General features: G+C 43.8%; 1 long non-coding RNA gene across 1 annotated transcript; it reads right to left on the reverse strand.

Annotated features, from left to right (window-relative positions):
- Positions 1 to 7,207: 7,207 nt before the first annotated feature.
- LOC116975746 lies at positions 7,208 to 10,154 on the reverse strand. The gene is made up of 2 exons (XR_004412743.1): positions 10,100 to 10,154; positions 7,208 to 7,503 (listed from the first exon to the last, which is right to left on the reverse strand). It is a non-coding gene; the product is annotated as an uncharacterized LOC116975746 (long non-coding RNA).
- Between the last annotated feature and the right edge of the window lie 11,787 nt (positions 10,155 to 21,941).

Consider the following 21,941-nt stretch of genomic DNA (forward strand, 5'->3'; position numbering starts at 1 on the left):
TTGTAAAGGTCAAAAGCTGGCCTCAAATAGATTTGTATGTTAAAGATGTTATACAAAACATGTGGCGGCACGATGGCACAGTGGTAAAATCGATGTCTTACTGCACCAGAAACCCGGCTTTGATCCTGACCACAGATACTGTCTATACTGACTTTCTCCCTGTGACCACATGGGTTTTCTCTGGCTGCTCTGGTTTCTTCCCACACTCCAAAGACATTCAGGTTTGTAAGTTAATTGGCTTTGGTAAAAATTGTATATTGTCCCCAGTGTATAGGATAGTGCTAGTGTACGGGGTGATCGCTGGTCGGCGTGGACTCGGTGGGCTGAAGGGCCTGTTTCCACACTCTATAATAAACATTCCATAATAAACCAATGCCAAGAAAAAGTTGGTTCACTGCAACAATTAAGGGGAGTTGTTCCTCCTAAAATGTCTTTACTAGTTGCAGAAGTGGTGCTTCTATTATTAAAGAACTCACTATGTTCAGCAATAACATTTTAATCATAGAATTATAGAAATGTACAGCATAGAAACAGACTTGACCCATGCCGACCAAGGTGCCTCATCCCATTTGCCTGTATTAGGCCAATTTACTTGGTAACCTTTCATATTCAAGTACCTGTCCAAATGCCTTGAAAATGTTGTAATGGTATCTATCGTTACATAAGGTCATAAGTCATAGGAGTAGAATTAGGCCATTCGGCCCATCAAGTCTACACCATTCAATCATGGCTGATCTATCTCTCCCACCTAACCCCAATCCCCTGCCTTCTCCTCATAACCTCTGACACCGCACTAATCAAGAATCTATCTCTGCTTCAAAAATATCCACTGACTTCGACTCCACAACCTTCTGTGGCAAAGTATTCCACAGATTCACCACCCTCTGACTAAAGAAATTTCTCCTCATCTCCTTCCTAAAAGAACGTCTTTTAATTCTATGACCTTTAGTTCTAGACTCTCTATAAAAACATCCTCTCCACATCCATTCTATCCACATTAGGATGTGTGAGGAAACCCAGAGAAAACCCATGTGGATCACAGGGAGAATGTACAAATTCCATACAGGCAGCACCCATATTCAGGATCGAACTCGAGTCACTGGCACTGTGAGGCAGTAACTCTACTGCTGCGCAACTGTATCTTATTTGAGAGTAAGTCTTTTTTATGCACAACCTTGTTTTGAGATATATTAAATATCTGAACCGTAAATCATAGTAGGAGACTAAAATGATTTATCTACCCTGAACAATCATTCTGATCACTCCTTCCTTGTAGTTTAACACAGAACACCATCCACACTGGGAGGAACGGAGACCAAGTGGAGAGTGGGGGATACATTGCTGATGGATGGGAAATACTTCACATAAAAATAGAGATGCACGATCTCCCACAGACTACATCCAAAAATGTAAAAGAGAAAGGGATTTTAATGGCAGTATTTATGAATAGCTCCTTTAACTTATCTACCCTCCCCCAATAGATACCTTTGAATGACAAGGAAAGATCAATGCCTTATTGAAGAAGTAAAGGTGTTGGCTAAGGGAAATGAAGGCCAGGTTTATGGTGATCAACAAAAGGCACAAAATGTTGGAGTAACGGATCACGCAGCATCTCTGGAGAACATGGATAGGTGAGGTTTTGGGTCGGGACCCTTCTCCAGACTGATTCAATTGTAATTAATTGTAATTTATTGTAATTGTAATTAATTTATTAGGCTAGTATGTAAAAACATACAAGGAATTGGATATGCCATACAGTCATACCAAAAAAGCAACAAGACACACAACTACATAAAAATTAACATAAACATCCACCACAGCGCACTTCTTCCCTCCTTTTCTCCTGTGGTCTGAGCAGTCGAACCATCCGCAGTCGGGGCGATAGAAGCTCTGTTGTGGGACGTATCACTGATGGGGATGAGTCAGAGTATAGAAGAGAGATCGAGCAACTGTCCATATGGTGCCAGCGCAATAACCTGGCCCTCAACACCAGCAAAACCAAGGAACTGATTGTGGACTTTGGAAGGAATAGGAGGGGGACCCACAGCCCCATTTATATCAATGGGTCGATGGTTGAAAGGGTCAAGAGCTTCAAATTCCTGGGCGTGCACATCTCTGAAGATCTTTCCTGGTCCGAGAACACTAATGCAATTATCAAGAAAGCTCATCAGTGCCTCTACTTCCTGAGAAGATTACGGAGAGTCGGTTTGTCAAGGAAGACTCTCTCTAACTTCTACAGGTGCACAGTAGAGAGCATGCTGACCGGTTGCATCGTGGCTTGGTTCGGCAACTTGAGCGTCCTGGAGAGGAAAAGACTACAAAAAGCAGTAAACACTGCCCAGTCCATCATCGGCTCTGACCTTCCTTCCATCGAGGGGATTTATCGCAGTCGCTGCCTCAAAAAGGCTGGCAGTATCATCAAAGACCCACACCATCCTGGCCACACACTCATCTCCCTGCTATCTTCAGGTAGAAGACTGCAACAACCAGGTTCAGGAATAGCTACTTCCCCACAGCCATCAGGCTATTAAACCTGGCTCGGACAAAACTCTGATTATTAAGAACCCATTTTCTGTTATGTGCACTTTATCAGTTTATTTATTCATGTGTGTATATATTTATATTATGGTATATGGACACACTTATCTTTGTAGTAATATGCCTACTATGTTCTGTGTGCTGAAGCAAAGCAAGAATTTCATTGTCCTATACAGGGACACATGACAATAAACTCACTTGAACTTGAACTTGAGCTCCCACAGCCGGTGATCGAAGGTCCCGCGTCGGGGCAGTCGAAGCTCCTGCATTTGGAGTTCCTGAAGTCGATCCCTAACCAAGGAACCTCGAGCTCCACGATGTTAAGTCCGCAGGCTCCCACGTTTGGAGCCTCTATTGTCACATGTACCTAGGTACAGTGAAATTCTTTGTTTTTGCATACAATACAAATAGTACACAAAGAGTCGCCACATTTCCAGTGCCAACAATGTGACAAAAGTACTCGTGAGAGTCATGTTGGTCCCTCTTCGATTTTGACCCCCTCTATCCCCACCCCGCCACCGGATCCCTCTTTGTTCACAGCGCCCTCTGCCGGCGCTCCCTGAAAGCTGATTGTAGTTCAGAGGAAGGAGAAACCCGACCTGTCACGTCACCTATCCTGGTTCTCCATTGTCGCTGCCTGGCCCGCTGAGTAATGCTAGCTCCTTGGGACTTTTTTTTAATGTAAACCAGCTCCTGCAGTTCCTTGTTTCTAACTGGTGATCAATACTTACAAGGTATATCACAGGCTGTAATATAGTTAGATGATGATAGATTTGCTACTTCTCACAGTCGGCTGAGTTAATCTGCCTCCAATGGTCATTTTAAGGGATGTTGTCAGTCAGATCTCCCAGAGACTTCCTGGGTTTGAGTTGTCAAGGTTGTTCAGGTCAGCTGGGGTTTCACTTACTGATGTGCTCTGCCACTTGGAAAATTACTCTGAAAGATCCACTAGCTTGACATCCCCCAGTGTTCAGCTGGATTTCTATCATATAATCGGTGCTGCCCTGTTAATCCTATCTTTCAGTTTAGTTTAAAGAGACAGCTTGGAAACAGGCCCTTCGGCCCACTGAGTCCGCACTAACCGGCGATCACCCATACACTAGTTCTATCCAACACACTCGGGACCATTTTTACTGAAGCTAGTAAACCTACAAACCTGCACGTCTTCGGAGCGTGGGAGGAAACCGGAGCACCCGGAGAAAACTCATGCGGTCACAGGGGGAACATACAAACTCTGTCCAGCCAACACCAGTAGTCAGGATTGAACCTGTTAGGCAGCAACTCTACTGCTGTGCCGCAGTGCCGCCCTGTGTCCTGTACTTCTCTATGTTCTATGTATGTTTTATGCTCAATGTAGAGTTTATAAGAAGGCAATTTGTGTTGCGGCAACGAGGTAGGGAACAGAGTGATATCTCAGTGAATAAATTCACCTGTTATCCCGGTAATTGAAAAGAAGACGGAGTGCAGAATGTATTCCAGGTCGTGGGTCAACCATCGACTGAAAACAGGAGCTGCTGAAATTGTCCTTATGCAACAAACATGAAAAACACAATTATCTACACTATTTTGCAGCAATTGTGATTATTGATCCTTTGCTATCTCCTTGGAGACTAAGGCCATAATGGGTGACGAGATGGAATGCATCTGCAGAGTCTTGGCAGGAAGGCAAGTTTGCTTTTGCACTGAGTGAAATTATGACTTAATCCAACCATCTGTTGGAGAAAAATCAGTTTCATTACCTTGTTAAAATTGACACACGTTGGGTTAAAAGAGAAGACCTTTCAAATGCTTTGGTGAATTCTGTTTTCCCAGTTTAGTTTAGTTGAGACATACAGCGTGGAAACAGGTCCTTCGGCCCACCGATTCCATACCGACCAGGGATCCCCACACACTAACACTACCGTCCAATTGTTTGGAAATTCCCATGGTTTGGTTTCTGGCTCAATATATACAGAACATTTTTTTTGTTTACTATGAGCTTTACAGAATACCATGTTTATGTTTATAGTCCGCAATAACCTACCTGAACTCCCGGTGGCTCAGCACTCCAACTCCCCCTCCCATTCCCAATCCAACCTCTCTGTCCTGCGTCTCCTCCATTGCCAGAGTGAGCAACACTGGAAATTGGAGGAACAGCACCTCATATTCCGCCTGGGTTGTTTGCGTCCCGATGGCATGAACGTTGAATTCTCCCAGTTTTGCTAGCCCTTGCTGTCTCCTCCCCTTCCTTAACCCTCGAGCTGTCTCCTCCCATCCCCCCGCCCTCGGGCTCCTCCTCCTCCCTTTTTCCTTCCTTTCCGCCCCCCCCCACCCCCTATCAGTCTGAAGAAGGGTTTCTGCCCGAAACGTCGCCTATTTCCTTCGCTCCATAGATGCTGCTGCACCTGCTGAGTTTCTCCTGCATTTTTGTGTACCTTCGATCTTCCAGCATCTGCAGTTCCTTCTTGAACACATGTTTATATATCTGTTGTGCTGCTGCAAGTAAGAATTTCATTATTAGGTCCGACTGTGTTTGGTTCAAAAGTCAGAGTGGAACACACACACACACACGCGCGCACACATTGCAAACGCTGGGGCCAGGGAACATGAGGGAGCACTGTCTGAAATTCACAAAGCCAAGGTGATACAGACACACACCACGATGAACAGGAAGGATAGGATGGCTAGCACAGTGTACGGTAAGTCCTTTAAAAGAGGGTGGGGAGGGGAAAAGGGGGGAGACGGGATGGAGAAGGGGAGAAGGGGGAGGGGGAAAGGGGAGGGAGAAGGAGTGGAGACACTTTTAAGAAGCCAGACAAGTTTTAATAAGACAGAGATACACAACTGTGAAGCTTGGAGGACATTTAACATTACCCTTGGTTACCCTTGGTTCTGAAAACTTGTGCTTACGTTTTTTCCCCCCAATGAACCAACGAAAATGCCCGGTCAGCAAAGGCGATTAACTAAAACTACCTACGACTACCCATAACTACATGGCGACCCCACTACAACTACAGGATTATCGATTTTCTTTCATGTTGAAAAATTTGCGGCGACCATTCTGAGGCCGCAACTAGTTCCCAGAATGCGGGAACTCCTCGCAACTATGAAGGAGACTCACCAGAGACCACCAGCGAACATGTGGCGACCAGGTGGCGATCATGAAGCGAGCGCAGAGTCTCCTGCACTCGCCTAAAAAGTCACCTATGTGGGACAGGCCCTTAACTGCGAAGAACTTTGGATGTCCTGTGAATCACAAGATATAAATTAAATTGTTCTCTTTCCTGCTGACATTCATGTTTTACTATTTTGTGCCTATTTTGTAGCAAAGTAACAGTTTTGTGAGGAATGCCAGCAGTTCCACATTGAGCTGCAGAAAACTACTTTAAGAAAGTCTGGATTCTTGCTCAAATGCTAATTTGCTGGTCAAAGAATGGTGGTGGAAGATCACTGGTCATTTCTTAGTCATAATGTTGGATTCTATCGTTGGAGCAGGCGCGCCGGGACGACACATTGGCGCAGCGGTAGAGTTGTTGCTTTACAGTGCCAGAGACCCAAGTTCAATCCTGACCTCGTGCTGTCTGCATGGAGTTTGCACCTTCTCCCTGTGACTTTTGGAAACCAGGTGTTCTTAAAATCAGAGACACAAAGGAACTGCAGATGGTGGAATCTTGAGCAAAACACAAAGTGCTGGAGAAACCCAGCAGGTCAGGCAACATCTGTAGAGGGAATGGATAGACAACATTTTGGATCAGGACCACTCATCAATTTTAAGAAGGGTCCCGACCTAAAATGTCGCCTGTCTATTGCATCCAGATGTGCCTGAGCAGCTGAGATCCTCCAGCACTTTGTGTTTTGTTCTTAAATCAGGACAATTTCGATAGCAACTTGTCCTTTAAGACTATTATTATGGTGCAGTGGCCCAGTGGTGCAGAGGCCCAGCTGGTAGAGCTGCTGCCTGACAGTACCAGACACACGGGTTCAATCCTGACCCCACCTGCTCTCCAGGTGCACTGGTTTCCTCCCACATCCCAAAGATGTGCGGGTTTGTAGATTAATTGACCTCTGTAAATTGCCCCTAGTATGTAGGGAGTGGGTACAAAATTGGGATAACGCACAACTATTGTGAACAAGTGATCGATGGGTGATGGTGACTCGGTGGGCTGAAACTCCCGTTTCCATGTTGTGTATCTTTCAATCAATTCACACAGCAAAATGGTTTGTCTTGATTAGAAGTTAAGACCAAGACTTAAACACTAAAGCTGAGATAATTGAACTTGTGCAGTCATGGTGACAATGGGTCCAAGGCTCGTCTCTTGCTCGCTCCCGAACGAAGGATGAGAGAGTCAGCGGGGGGGGGGGTGGTCTAGCCTTCTGCGCATGCAAGGTCGGCTGCAGGAGGCGCTTTCTGAGGCATGAAGGCTGAAAGCCCGGAGACAAGAGAAATCATGGCTCGCTGGCGATCTGAATGAGGTGATGGCTGCAACAGGCCTTTATGGCCAGCTGCAGCTTGGACTGTAAAAGGGCACGGAAATTTGGTGACTATTGCATGTGGCACAGTGGGTTGTTTCCATGAATGGGGTACTTAATTGGGGATTGTCTTTATGTATGGCAACAATTGCACTGATGTGTATGCCAAAAATGTTTTTCACTGTACCTAGGTACACGTAACAATAAAAAAAAACATTGAACCATTCAACAGCTTTATTGTCACCAAATGTAACAACAGTGAAATACGCTTTGCATACTGCGCATGCTGGTGCCGCCATTATTGGCTCCATTATTCAAAGTCCAAAGTCATTGTCCTTTGTCCAAAGTCATTGAATCATCATTGTCTTTATGCCTTATTTTAATCCCCACAATATATTCTGGTATCCTCTTCAGGACACGTTAGGTCAGCCGATCCCAATTGCTTATGCCACATTCCAAACAGCCACTAGGAGGTATACAAGACCAGTCCAACAAGGATACATGTGACCTGTGAAACTATGTACAAAGGATTGTGTCAGCAATGTTTAAGCATAAACACTTGTGAATACAGTAAACCCATAAGTCATTGTCTTCTAGTGCAGACACAAATCCCCAAGAATGTTTTGATTATTGTGAATAAGAATAAAGAGATAGGCTTTCTAATATTTAGTTAAAGTTCAAGTTAATTCAGTTGAGCTTTTCCTGGACATTGTAGGCAAAGACATGGAAAGATTTTTACAAACATTCATATATTATGGACATATACACCAACATTTTATGATAAATATGAATAATAATAAATAGGTAGGCTTTTGTAATACGTAGTTAAAATGTACGTTAATTTAGTTTACGTTTTCCTGGACAAATACACATTGAATGTAGATTAGTTTAGTTTACGGTCACGTGTACTGAGGTACAGTGAAAAGCTTTTTTGTTACATGATTACAATCAAGCCATCCACCGTGTACAGATACACGATAAAGGGAATAATGTTTAGTTCACGATAAAGCCCGGTAAAGTCCAATTAAAGATAGTCCAAGGGTCTTCAATGAGGAAGGTCAGGACTGTTCTCTAGTTGGTGATAGGATGGTTCAGTTGCCTGATAGCAGCTTGGAAGAAACTGTCCCTGAATCTGGAGGTGTGCGTTTTCACACTTTTGTACATCTGACCTGATGGGAGAGGAGAGAAGAGGTGAGACCTGTTCCTGATTATGATGGTGGTCTTGCTAAGGTAGCATGAAGTGGTTAATGTGCACCCAACACAAAATGGCCAGACATTTTTCTCACTGCTGTAATGAGTGTTTGTTTTTTCAAAGCTGTTTTAACAAAGTGTTACAGAACAAAAAGGATTTACATTAATATGAATTACTTGCAACATCAGGCCTCCATTGCAATGGGTATTTTTCCCAACGCAAAGACACATTGTTTGTGTATGTATCAAGAAATGTGAACTGTAAATTCCATGAGAAGGAACATTTATTCCGTGTCTCAGATTTCTTGGGAGTGATTTATGAATTTCGTAAGGATGAATCTCCCTTTTCCCCAAATTGCTGTAACATGGGGTTTGGCTGTATTCAGTGCCTTGATGGGACAGACCCGGAGAATAGTGTACAGTTTTGCCAAGGATTACTTCCAGAGATGGTAGATTTGCCATATGATGAGAAATTGGGTATATTCTGCAGTTGGATGAGGGACAATCCCATTGACGTTTGCAGAATTCTTAGATAGACACAAAATGCTGGAGTAACAGCGGGACAGGCACGCCAGCATTTTGTGACTATCTTTGGTGAAAACCAGCATCTGCAATTCCTTCCTACTCTTTACAGAATTCTTACTGGAGACACAAGGAACTGCAGATACTGAAATCCTGAGCAAAACACAAAGTGCTGGAGCAACTCAGCAGATAGACACAAATTGCTGGAGTAACTCAGTGGGTCAGGCAATATCTCAGGTGAAAAAGAGTAGGTGACTTTATGGGTCAGAATTCATCTTCAGACTAAAGTCTGAAGAAGGGTACTGACCCAAAACATCACCTATTCTTTTTCTCCAGAGATGCTCTCTGACCCGCTGAGTCACTCCAGCATTTTGTGTCTATCTTTGGTATAAACCTACAGTTCCTTCCTACACAGTAACTCAGCGAGTCAGGTAGCGTCTGTGGAAGGAATAGATTGGCGACGATTGTGTTCTGGAACATTCTTCAGAAACCAGAGATCATTGTCAGAATAAGTAAACTGTCATTTTAGGCTGAATTGTGGAGCAATATCTTGAATTGGAGGGAAATAGAACCTTGGAATTCTCTACTCCGAAGTGCAGGAGACTCAGATATTCAGATCGATCTATTTGGGGTGATACATTGGCGCAGCGGTAGAGCTGCTGTCTTTCAATGCCAGAGACCCGGTTTCAATCTTGACCTCGGGTGCTATCTCTATGGAGTTTGTATGTTCTCTCTGTGACCATATGGGTTTTCCCTGGTGCTCCGGTTTCCTCCCATATTCCAAAGACGTGTAGGTTAATTAGCTTCTGTAAATTGTCACTAGTGTGTAACAGAGAAATAGTGTACGGGTGATCACTGTTTGGCATGGACTTGGTGGGCGAAGGGCCTGTTTCCACGCTGTATCTCTAAACTAAACTAAACAATCTAGTTGCAATATTAACTCCACACCCTTCCCTCCAGCCCCCTTTCACCCCTCTAACAAGGGCATGTTATTCATAGAACATAGAACAGTACAGAAAGTGCTGGAGTAATTCAACGGGTCAGGAAGCTTCTCTGGAGAACATGGGTAGGCAATGTTTCTGGTCAGGACCCATCTTCAGTCAGATTAAATCGTGTTCTACACAAGATTCCTGCATCTGCAGTTCCTTGTGTCTACATTAAACAGTAACAGGCCCTTCAGCCCGCAATGTCTGTACTGAACATGATGCCAAGATTCAATGGATAAACATGGATCTGCAGATAGGCACAAAGTGTTGGAGTAACTCAGCGGGTCAGGCAACATCTCTGGAAGATCTGCTGAGTTACTGCAGCACATTGTGTGTGTGTGTGTGTGTGTGTGTGTGTTGATACCATGATTCAATGTCAGGACCTGCGGTGGTTCACAAGGACTTCTACCTACCTGCGCTGCAGGTCTCTCCTCTCCACGGTTCGGCACAGTACTTGCACCACACAGGTTTACATTGTGACAAAACTTTAAAAAATACAGTGAGAGAGACAGAGGAGGTGGGAGGGTAGAAAGGGGAGGAAGTGTGGGAGAGGGGGTGGGGAATGAGAGGTGGGGGAGAGAGGGGGATGGGGGAAAGAGGGGGAGAGAGTGGGGAGATGGTGGAGGTGGGGGGAGAGTGAAGAGAGTGGGAGGGAGGGGAGAGAGGGGGATAGGGGAAGAGAGGGAGGGGGGAGGAAAGAAAGGGAAGGGGAGAGTGAAGGGGAAAGAGAGAGAGGTAAGAGAGAGGGAGGTGGAGAGAGAGGGGGAGGAAAGAAAGGGAAGGGGAGAGTGAAGGGGAAAGAGAGAGAGGTAAGAGAGAGAGGGAGGTGGAGAGAGAGGGGGGAGGAAAGAAAGGGAAGGGGAGAGTGAAGGGGAAAGAGAGAGAGGTAAGAGAGAGAGAGGGTGGAGAGAGGGGGGGAAGAAAGGGAAGGGGAGAGTGAAGGGGAAAGAGAGAGGGGAAGAGAGAGAGGTAAGAGAGAGAGGGAGGTGGAGAGAGATGGGGGGAGGAAAGAAAGGGAAGGGGAGAGTGAAGGGGAAAAAGAGAGGGGGAGGGGGAGGGGGAGGGGGGCGAGAGAGAGGGGGAAAGGTAGAGCGCGCGCACGCCCACGAGCGGACACGCGCGTCGGCTGCCGTGCACGCGCACAGGCGGCGATCCCCGGAGCGGCAGGGAGCGCGCAGAGGATTTGCAGCTCTGCTCTGCGCTTGAGAAGGAGCCCGTGTGTGAAATCGAGGGGACGGGCAGCGGGCTCCCGGAACCTGCAGTCATGGCTGAGGCGGGGGAGGGAGAGGACGAAATCCAGTTCTTGCGGACTGTAAGTAACCCAGTTGATCATTAATTTCATTTCCCCCAGACCCTTTATCCGTGCACTAAATAATAACACCTTCTACCCTTCCTCCTACCTTCCACGCGTGGATTTATATTAGCCGCATTTGAATCAATGGTATTAGTGTTGTACTGCACTTACTGATGCGCTGACGCCAAATGCACGCTGTTCGCTCTGTTTGCAGTGATTTCATATTCAATTAATTTGCTCGGCTATTTTTTACTGCCCGCTACATTTTTTTTGTAGGAGAAAAAAAATGTTTGGGGTGACCAAATAAAAAGAGCTAAATTGAAGTGAAGCCACCTTTAATGTCCCGTTGTGCGGATCATGTGTGACTCGAAGCCAATGTGTCTGTAATTTGATTTTTGTCAATGGCAGGAGTTTGTGTCGGTATTATTTTAACTGTCCTCTCATCCTCGATGCAAACACACACTCACACATACACACCAGTGGAAGAGTTGGTGGGAATGCCGTAATTCCAGAAATCTGTCAGGGAATGCCTGCGGTGATCTGGGTTGTGTCAGAAGCACAGAGGTAAACCGTTGCTCCTCAGCTCTGCTCTAACGAGCATGTTTCATGTTGCAGAAGACACATACAGTCACCGTCTATGCCCACGATTGCCCAGTTGAAAAGCAATGCAGTTGCCTCGTCCCCCACCTTCCCCCTCCTCCTTCCCTTACTCACTGCAAACATCTGTCTTGCAAACCAATTGTAACGACCGATCCATTTAATGTTTGGTCTCCTTTGCTCGTTGATGCAGTTAATTTTCGCAGAACATATATCGGGGAGTGCAGAACCGCCGTTGTATTTTACGCGTCCAATCTAAATACTGCTCGCGTTGCAAAAAAATGCACAATCGTCAAAAAAATAATGCAATTTACATTCTGTGATTTACAATCCAAGATGTAAAATTGAGGATTGAACAGCAGAGAGTTGTAAAGCGCGGGTATCCACAATCTGGGACCAGACGTGCTATGCGCAAGTGTCTTTTTAAACAGGTCCTCCGGTGTTTTGCATTTGGATATTTATAAAGTTTCCAAAAGGTCAGGTTGAACAAGGAACCCGTAAAAGTAGGGAAGCGAACAAGATTATGATGGTGTCACACCGAGCTGGAAGTTTTCGTCATCTGCCGGGCGTCTGGCATTGCCAGCACTGCAATATTTGGCAGCAATTAGCCCACACAAACAGGGAATTTTTTTGTCGAGTTAGCTCATGAGGGCTTTGGCACAGGTGACACCTGCAGAGATTTCACCCAAACTTTGGTGAAATGACCTTGAGCCAAAAGGCAAAAAAAGGGAAATAAAACCACCGAGATCTCTGCTGTGTGTGTTTGGGCCTCATGAAAACTGTGCGCAGCAGAGATAAACCGTTGTTTTAGTTACGTGAACATCATTGGTATTGCTTCAGAGGAGAGGCAGAAATAATCTAGCAGGGGTAAACACCAGAAACACCAGCTTTCGGTGTTTGAAGTTTTCATACCGATCTATTAATCTGTAAATCGTGTCAATGTGGTAAACTGCAAAGCCTAAAATGAAGGGGCATCTGCAAGTGTATATTACAATCTTTCAACATGCTTTACCATTCTTTATATCCTTATACATTAACCACGTGAAAGCTTTTAAAATGTCCTGAAATCTGAATAAATTTTACTTACAGTGCTTTTTTTATTTCTCTTGCCAAAACACTCTAATATGCATTCCTTTGGTAGACACAAAATGCTGGAGCATCTCTGGAGAGAAGGAATGGGTAACGTTTCGGGTCCAGACCCTTCTTCAGTCACCCATTCCTTTCTCTGTAGAGATCCCGCTGAGTTACTCCAGCATTTTGGGTCTATTGTCGGTTTAAACCAGCATCTGCAGTTCCTTCCTATGCATTCCTTTGGCATTGATAAGTACACACTGAATGCAATACAATTTAAAATTGAAATTGTTACTGTTTAAAATTGCCCATGCTTTGTATTTGTAAAATAATCATCACCCATTAAACGTAAACATTCAGACAGGTACATTGATAGAATATTTCCCGCAGGCTGGGGGGACTAGTGTAGATGGGACACGCTGGTCGCTGTGGGCAATTTGGGCTGAAGGGCATGTTTCCATGCTGAGTGACTCTTTGCCTCTAAGGTGAACATCTATTACATTTTGCCATTAGGGGAGTAGGAATCTGCAAATTCTCTCAATTGAAAACTTCCACCAGTGCCCTTGGAAACATACGGGCGATGACACATGAGTTTTGCATTCAACTTGGTGTGTAACAGGTTTGCTGTCAGTTTAAAAGGATGAGGGCGGACCTCATTGAAACTTACTGGATTGTGAAAGGCCTGGATAGAATGGATGTGGAGAGGATGTTTCCACTAGTGGGAGAGTCTAGGACTAGATGTCATAGCCTCAGAATAAAAAGACATACCTTTACAAAGCAGATGAGAAGGAATCTCTTTCGTCAGAGGGTGGTGAATCTTTGGCATTCATTGCCACGGATGGCTGTGAAGGCCAAGTCAATGGATATTTTGAAGGTAGCGAGTGACAGATTCTTCATTAGTTAGGGTGTCAGGAGTTATGAGAGAAGGCAGAAGAATGGGATTGAGAGGGAAAGATAGATCAGCCATTATTGAATGGCGGAGTCAACGTGATGGGCCAAATGGCCTAATTCATCTCCTACAAATTGTGACCATTTGAATGGATCCTTTTTGTTAAGCAAGGTTTTCTCCAACTGTGTTCCATTTAGAAGTTCAATTCAAATGGTGCTAGTGGATTGAACACATGAAAATGCAAGTGAACTCAGCTGATTGTGCTCAGGTTGTTTATAGTAATATTTGATGATATAAGTGTGCCAAAGGATGAAGAATTGAGTTGCCTTCCTTCACAAAATTCCAAATGAAAAGCAAATGATTGAACGAGATTTCCTCTAAGCTCATGCTTGTTTTCAAGCTGAGAGAGGAGTGAGAACTGCAATCTCCAGGTTCAGGAGCAGCTTCTTCCCAACAACCATCAGGCTATTGAACACTACGTACTCCAACTAAACTCCGAACTGTGAACTACCTTGATTGCACTAGGGACTTTGGGTTTTGTTTTGTTTTGTTTTTGCACTATGTCTTTTTTTAAATTTATTTAACTACTTGTTGTGTATTATGTTATCTACTGAGTACTATGTTTACATCAAAGATAGACACAAAGTGCTGGAGTAACTCAGTAGGTCAAGCTGTATCTCTGGAGAACATGGATAAGTGATGTTTTGGGTCGAGATCTTTTTTCAGAATGAGTGTGAGGGAGGGGAATAAAAACTAGAAGATAAGAGGAGGAATGAGGCCCAGCGCAAATTGGAGGTACAGCACCTTATATTTCGCTTGGGCAGTATGAACATTGACTTCTCTAACTCCAAATAGCCCTTTCTTTCCCTCTCTATCCCCTCCCCCTTCCCAGTTCTCCCACCAATCTTACTGTCTCCGACTACATTATTTGTCCCGCCCACTCCCCTGACATCAGTCTAAAGAAGGGTCTCGACCCGAAACGTCACCCATTCTCTCCAGAGATGCTGCCTGTCCCACTGAGTTACTCCAGCATTTTGCGTCCATCTACACGAGTCCCACCTGCCTGTGTTTGTCCCATTTCCTTCTAAACCTGTCCCATCCATGTCTAAATGTTTCATAAACATTGCGATAGTTCCTCAACTACCACCTCCATACACCCATCGCCATTTGTGTGGTAAAAGCTACCCCTCAGGTTCCTATTAAATCTTTTCCACCTTAACATTTCAGTTCGGAGATCTTTGCCAAGACTTGGAGGGGAAACATTTGTTTTAAAGTACAGAGAAGGTTGGGGAGATGGGCAGGACAGGGGGGGGGGGGGCGTGGGAAGTAAGGGTGGGGGGGATAAATGGAGGGGGAAGGAAGGTGTCTGTAGAAGTTACCTAAAATTGGGTTTATTAATGTTCATGCTATTGGGTTCTTAACCACCCAAACTGGTGCAAGTAAGAATTTCATTGATCTATTTCAGGGCATATGACTCTTGAGATTTGGGGTGAGGAAACCTTGTCTCAGTTCCCTGACATCTCAAGGTTTCTTGCTTCCACTGATATGTTTTAACCAATATTTATATTACAAATAAAAGTAATTTCTCATGATAGTTCTGCAAATTTGAATGAATAACTGGATGCAATGTTAAGTACTTACTCCTCGATTTCTATGTGGAGTGTTTATGATACATATCATTGTCATGGATAAAACATTGCCATTCCCTTAATATAACAAACGTTGGGAATGCTGCCTTGAAGATAAAAGCTTTAAACCAAATCAACATCTACTTTCAGTTACCTTTTCTTACCTCCAGTTCTCTTCTCTACTTTCAGTCTGAAGAAGGGTACCGACCCAATCCTTGTTCTCCAGAGATGCTGCCTGACCCACAGAGTTATCGCAGCATTTTGTGTCTATCCTCACGTTGATCCATATGTCACTGGTCTTTAGTTATAATGATACTCAGCGTATGTTTTAGAAATAGTACCTTATTTTCCAACTGGGCATCTTGCAGCCTTTGGTATTCAATATCAAATCCTTCAGGTAACTAGCTTTCTCTGTCTGCATCAGAACTGATGATTTATGTTGTAATTTATTTGTCTATGATATTGGCTCAGTTTTTTTTCTCTATATCCGCACAGTCTGAGCTAGGCATGTTGTCCAGTTCTGCAGTTTGCACCCTTTCGCATTCTTTTACACAAAGGCGGGAGGAGAGAGACGTTGGTTCACGGGTTGCGGAGGAGGCCCTACAGCAGTCTGGGGCTTACCTGGGTCGGGGGTGCTCCATTATATCCAGTACGTGGACTGGACTTTTTTTTGGTGTAAATGGCACCAAAATATGATGACGTGCATGTGTAAGCTGTACAAAAAGAATTTCACTGTGCAGTGCGTGTGCAACAATAAAGAGCCATTGAACCATTTTGTCTGCATTCTTAATCTCTTATCATCCTCCTCATAGATTATCTTCAATTTTTCTTCTTCTGGTTACCCCATTAACTAATTGACCAACTTTTCTTCATTTTAAATTAAAACAATTCAGATGCTTTTCTTAAAAGAGGCAAGACTCATTAATTAATTTTGTTTTATTGTCGCAGGATCTACTTCAGAGCAGGGAATGTTTGGTACAATTGCATTAAAAGATGCATTAAGATATAAAGATGAATTGTGATCCTCCTGGTATTTTTGTTGAGAGATTATTTTATTTTTCCATTTTATTCCCATGCCAACCCTAACTTCACCCTATCGCAGATTTTCTCTCTGTCCTGCCCATCTCCCCAACCTTCTCTGTACTTTAAAACGAATATATTTCCCCTCCAAGTCTTGGCAAAGATCTCCGAACTGAAATGTTAGCACGGTTTCTGTCTCCACAGTCGCTGCCTGATCTGCTAGGTCTTTGTAGTATTTTCAGTTTTTATTTCTGATTTCCAACATCTGCAGTGTTTTTTTTTAATTTTCATATATGCAGCCGTATTTGAAGCAGGAAAGCAGTCAAAAACTCGTTACATATTTATCATGCAATTATGTGTTTTAATAGCCTGCCAAGATGTTACAGTAACTCCACTCTGCCTTTGTTTTACCCAATCAACCCTGTTTAGCTACAGTTGAAGTCCATTTCCTGCAGCGATATTATCACCAGTCAGTTTGTTTTGATGTATTAATTTAGTGTTAACAAAAATCCTGTCGACAAGAGATTCACTGTGACACCTTTTCCATCTGATCAGAACCTTTATAAAACGCTCAGAAATAATACGACTAAATATCCGTACACTCTTAGATTAAAATCACAAATAACGATGCACATGTTATTGACTCTTTGTTCTGAGCAAATATGCTTTAATTGATTTTTCGCCATCTATTATCAAATACGGGATTGCAGAGGGCGGGTGCTAAATCCAATAGACGTCATTAGAAGGTTGATTAGTCGTGGTCAAAGCAAACTGGTACGGTGGAGGAGAGAATACTGAAAAAGCTGAAGAGAGCCTTGAATGAAGAAGAGAAGAAGCCAGAAGTGTGGGCAATAGGAGAAACACTGGCGGCACGGTGGTGCAGCGGTAGAGTTGCTGTTTTACAGCGCCAGAGACCCGTGTTCGATCCTATCTTCAGGTGCTGGGTGCTGTTTGTACCTCCTCCGTGACACCTCGCTTGGGTTTTCTCCCGATGCTCCGATTTCCTCCCACATTGCAAAGATGTTCAGGTTTGCAGGTTAATTGGTTTTGGTAAGAATTGTAAATTGTCCGTAGTCCGTAAGATGATGATAGTATACCGGGATCGCTGGTTGGCACGGACCCGGTGGGCCGAAGGGCCTGTTTCCACACTGTACTTCTAAATTAAACTAAAAGAGAACATGTTTACTGAGATGAGAATAATTGACACCTCATTAAAGAGGGGCAGGCATTTGGTCTGCCACCACTGGTATTTCAGTGGATCAGGATAAAAATTATTGCTTTGACTAATCCCATTACTAAAATTGCTAAACCCGTTTGCGTTGTCTTATTAAAGGAAATAAATTGATAAAATATGGAAAATTGTTTATCACAAATGGGAATAGTGTGTTGAATTGTGAAGCTTTTGTTATATGTAAGAAATTGTATTATGGTTATTGCAAAGAAATACTTGTCCATTTTTAAAGTAGTTAATATTTAAATTAATACTAGCTGATATATACTACCATATATCCCAATGAGTAGTTGGAAGCCTGAATATTTAAAAAGAAGTTGTGACATAAAACTAATATTTTAAATTAGAATTTCAATATTGTAAATATTTAGTTTAGTTTGTTGTAATGAGTATTGAGGTACAGTGAAAAGCTTTTGTTGCATGCTATCCAGTCAGTGCAAAAACAACGCATGCTCACAATTGAGCAATCCGCAGTGTATAGATACATGATAAAGGTAATAATGTCAATAGCATTTAGTGCAGGATAAAGTCAAATTAAAGATCTCCGATGAGGTAGATGGTAGTTCTGGACTGCTCTCTACTTGTTGGTAGGATGGCTCAGTTGCCTGATAACAGCTAGGACGAAACTGTCCCTGAATCTGAGGTGTGCGATTTTGCACTTTTCTGCCTCTTGCCTGATGGGAAAGGGGAGAAGAGAAGGTGACCAGGGTGTGACACGTCCTTGATTATGCTGCTGACCTTGCTGAGGCAGCGCAAGGTGTAGATGGAGTTAATGGAAGGGATGTTGCTTTCTGTAATGGTCTAAGCTGCGTCCGCAATTCTCTGCAATTTCAATTTGGAAACGTGATGTTGAATTTGTTTATTTTAATGATATCCATTGCTTGTATCTGCAGATTCCTTGAGTTTAATGCTGCTTCTCTGGGAGAAAGTATTCATGTGATAAGAACTGTCTCTGCACTGCAAATGGACTGATAAGTGTGACTTGACAATAATCTGGTTATTCCTAAAATGCACTTATAGGACAATTTGTGCTGATAACGAGCAGAAACTTTCTAACTGTTAATTTGCAATGTCATTTTATTTCAGGAGTGCTTTTAAGGATTGCACTTGGAATCGAGCAAGGCGTGATATTGATGGATGGATGGATGTGTTGGCTTGAGAGGAATTTTAGGGAGTAAGACCCTTCTTCAGCTTGTCTTGTTAAAAAAAATTGAATCGCAAGGAAAAAAAATTATATTTATGGAGTAGCTTTCATCCTTTAACACAGCCAAAATGATTTGCGGTCAGTGAAATACTGTCACAACGTTTAAGAATCATTTAGACAGTTACATTGATGGAATTGGTTTAGATGGATATGGCCCAGACGAAGGCAGAACGCAGGCAGGCGAGACACGTTGGTCGGTGTGGGCCAGTTGGGCTGAAGGGCTTGTTTTCATACTGTATGATTCTATAAGAGTAGTCACAGAGAGGCAAAGAATTACAGTACTGCACAACATTAACGATGATAATGACCAGACTTTCAGAATGATATTAATCAGATCACCGGAAGAACTCTGTAACACTGCTTCAGAAATTCTCTTGCGTCGTGTCAGAAGGAACACGGGTCTCTGGTTTAATGTTTGATCTCAAAGTTGGCATTTCCAGTAGAGCAGGACTTCCTCACTCAGGCATGAGCCTTGATTATGTGCCAGAGTCTGTGCTCTGCCACTTGAATCCAAAACCTTGTTGGCACGAGGTGTGATGGCCATCAACTGACACTGTGAAATGTTGCTACAGTACAACTCTAAGGTTACTTTTGCAAAAGATGTTAAATTTAATTTCCTATCAAGTATTTCCTACCAATCCTATAAAGTAATTAACTGGCTCTGATATTATTTCAAGTAGTCAACTAGCTCTGGTATTGTTCTTATAAAAAAAGAAACTCTAAAGAGCACATAGAACTGGTTGGCGTGCACTCAGTGGGCCGAAGGGCCAGTTTCCACGCTGTATCTCTTAAACTAAACTAAAACTAGAACGTAGAACAGTACCATCTCATGGCGCAGCGGTAGAGTTGCAGCCGACAGTGCCAGAAACCACTACGGGTGCTGTCAGAGGGTCGGAGGTGGAGCTTTGCAAGTTGACGAAGCCTGGGCTGGGGCCTGACGTGGCTCAACGGAGGAGTCAAGTGGGGACCCGGCAGCAATAGTGTAAAGGTCGATGTTGGGGTTGATAAGGGCGCTGAGCGGCGGATGAGGACGGATCCCATGGGAGTGAGGATGCCGCTGCCCGGGGGAGGAACAAAGGAGGACCCGACGTGGGGGGATCGCCATGAGGGGGGGGGGGGCAAGAACAATGGAGGACCCGGCATGGGGGGATTGCAAGGAGGAGGGGGAAGGGTGGAGAACAAAGATGAACCTGGTGTGAGATACTTTGTAACTTTGTAAGAGCCCTTTATCCGGCAACTATAGCACACTTTAGGTATGCAAGCAAAGAATTTTGCTGTGACTTGTCACGTGTGACAATAAAGTATTCATTCATTCATGTCTGTATGGAGTTTGTACGTCTGCCCTATGACCGTGTTGGTTTACTCCGGATGCTCCGCTTTCCTCCCACACTTCAAAGACGTGCAGGTTTGTAGGTTCATTGGCTTCTGTAAATTGTAAATTCTCCCTGGTGTGTGGGATGGTGCAGGTGTACGGGGTGATCGCAGGGCAGCGTGCAAACGGTGGGCCGAAGGGCCTGATTCGGTGCTGTATCTCTAAAGTCTAAACTGCAGCCCAAGAATAGTCCCTTCAGCCTTCCATGTCAGTGCCGACCATGATGCCAAGAACATCACTTATCTTCCTGCAAATGACCCATGTCCCTCCATTCCCTGCATATCCACATGCCTATCCAAAAGTCTTTTAAATATATCTGACATATCTGTTTCAACCACCACCCCCCGGCAGCGTGTTCAATTTGAATTACTGCTTTAAAATGTCATAAACCCACATCCCCAATTCCCTCTGCTTTTATACATAATTCAAGCTTCTCTCATTCAAGATGTAATTAAACTTTTAAAAAAAACACACTAGCTTCACCTATTGAACTTTTGACTGCAAATTACCATATCAAGAACACCAGGGGCGCCGTACGATGGCTGCTCCGCCGGCAGTCTGTTCGTGTTTTCATCTTTTTAAATTTTTTTTAGTGTTTGTTAAAAGTTTGTTTTTATGTTCTCCGGTTTTTATTATATGGGGGGAAGGGGTAGGGGATCAGGGATTTTTTTTGTCAAATTCTTACCTCGCCGGAGATGTGATTAATTTTCGGATCACATTCTCCGGGCACTCTGCGGCCTTCTATCGATGGAGCTGGAGGCCTCCTCGGACTGTCGTGAGCCCCACCGCGGGGCGTGGAGTTGACATCGGAGCTGATCCCTTGCCGGCATGTGGGAGCTGATATTCCTCCCGATGCAGGAGCTGATTGCCTCGACGCAGAGGGCCCGAACGCCGCCGGCTACGGGAGTCAAGATCGTCCCGTCAACGGAGGGCTCGAGGCCCCCGACCGTGGGCTAACAAAGGGAAGGGACTTGAACTTTATTTTGCCTTCCATCACAGAGAGAAATGTGTAGGAGTGACTATGGTGGATGTTCATGTTAAAGTGTGTTTTGGGTGTTCTGTTGCTTTTTATTTGTATGACTGACTTGGCAAATGAAATTCCTTTTTATGTTGTACTTACTTGGCAAATAAAGTATTATTCTGATTCTGCCATGACTCCCATCTTATTCGTGCAAAAACAAAGAATTTCACTGTACCTAAATAGTAGGTAAAGTATCATTGAGGTATTTTAGCAGCCACAGGGTAGCTTTAATTTTAAGGTACACAAAAATGCTGGAGAAACTCAGCGGGTGCAACAGCATCTATGGAGCGAAGGAGATAGGTAACGTTTCGGGCCGAAACCCTTCTTCAGACTGATTTTAATCCTGATCATGGAATGTTTGTGAATCCCTTATTTGGTTCAATGAAACCTGAGCTGCTGCTGTGGTTGCAATGTTATCAGTTGATGCAGCTGGTAGAAGAATCTTTGTCTGGTACGTGGACTCTTAAAGATAAAAGTATGAGGCAAAATTATGGAATGTTTGGATGCATTCCTTCAGATACAATTTTCAATGTACTTTATTCCACGTGACAATAATAAACCTAAACTTAGACTAAGATGGTAAGCCACTGTCTAAAGTTCTATGTGTCTACATTTTACTGCCCCACTGCGAAATGTCCTTAATGTCTTCCTACTTTGAAGAAGTCCCCCATCGCAGACAACACCACCATTGTGGGCCGGATATCAAATAATGATGAGACAGAGTACAGGAAGGAGATTGAGAACCTTGTGTCCTGGTGTCGAGACAACAACCTTTCTCTCAACGTCAGCAAGACAAAGGAGATGGTGATCGACTTTAAGAAACAAAGCGGTGCACATACCCTAGTTTGCATTGACGGTGCCGAAGTAGAGATGGTCGAAAACCTCAAAATCCAAGGAGTCATTATCACCAACAACTTCTCCTGGACCA

Source organism: Amblyraja radiata, chromosome 8, assembly GCF_010909765.2.
Source record: "Amblyraja radiata isolate CabotCenter1 chromosome 8, sAmbRad1.1.pri, whole genome shotgun sequence".
NCBI classification, from domain to species: domain Eukaryota; kingdom Metazoa; phylum Chordata; class Chondrichthyes; order Rajiformes; family Rajidae; genus Amblyraja; species Amblyraja radiata.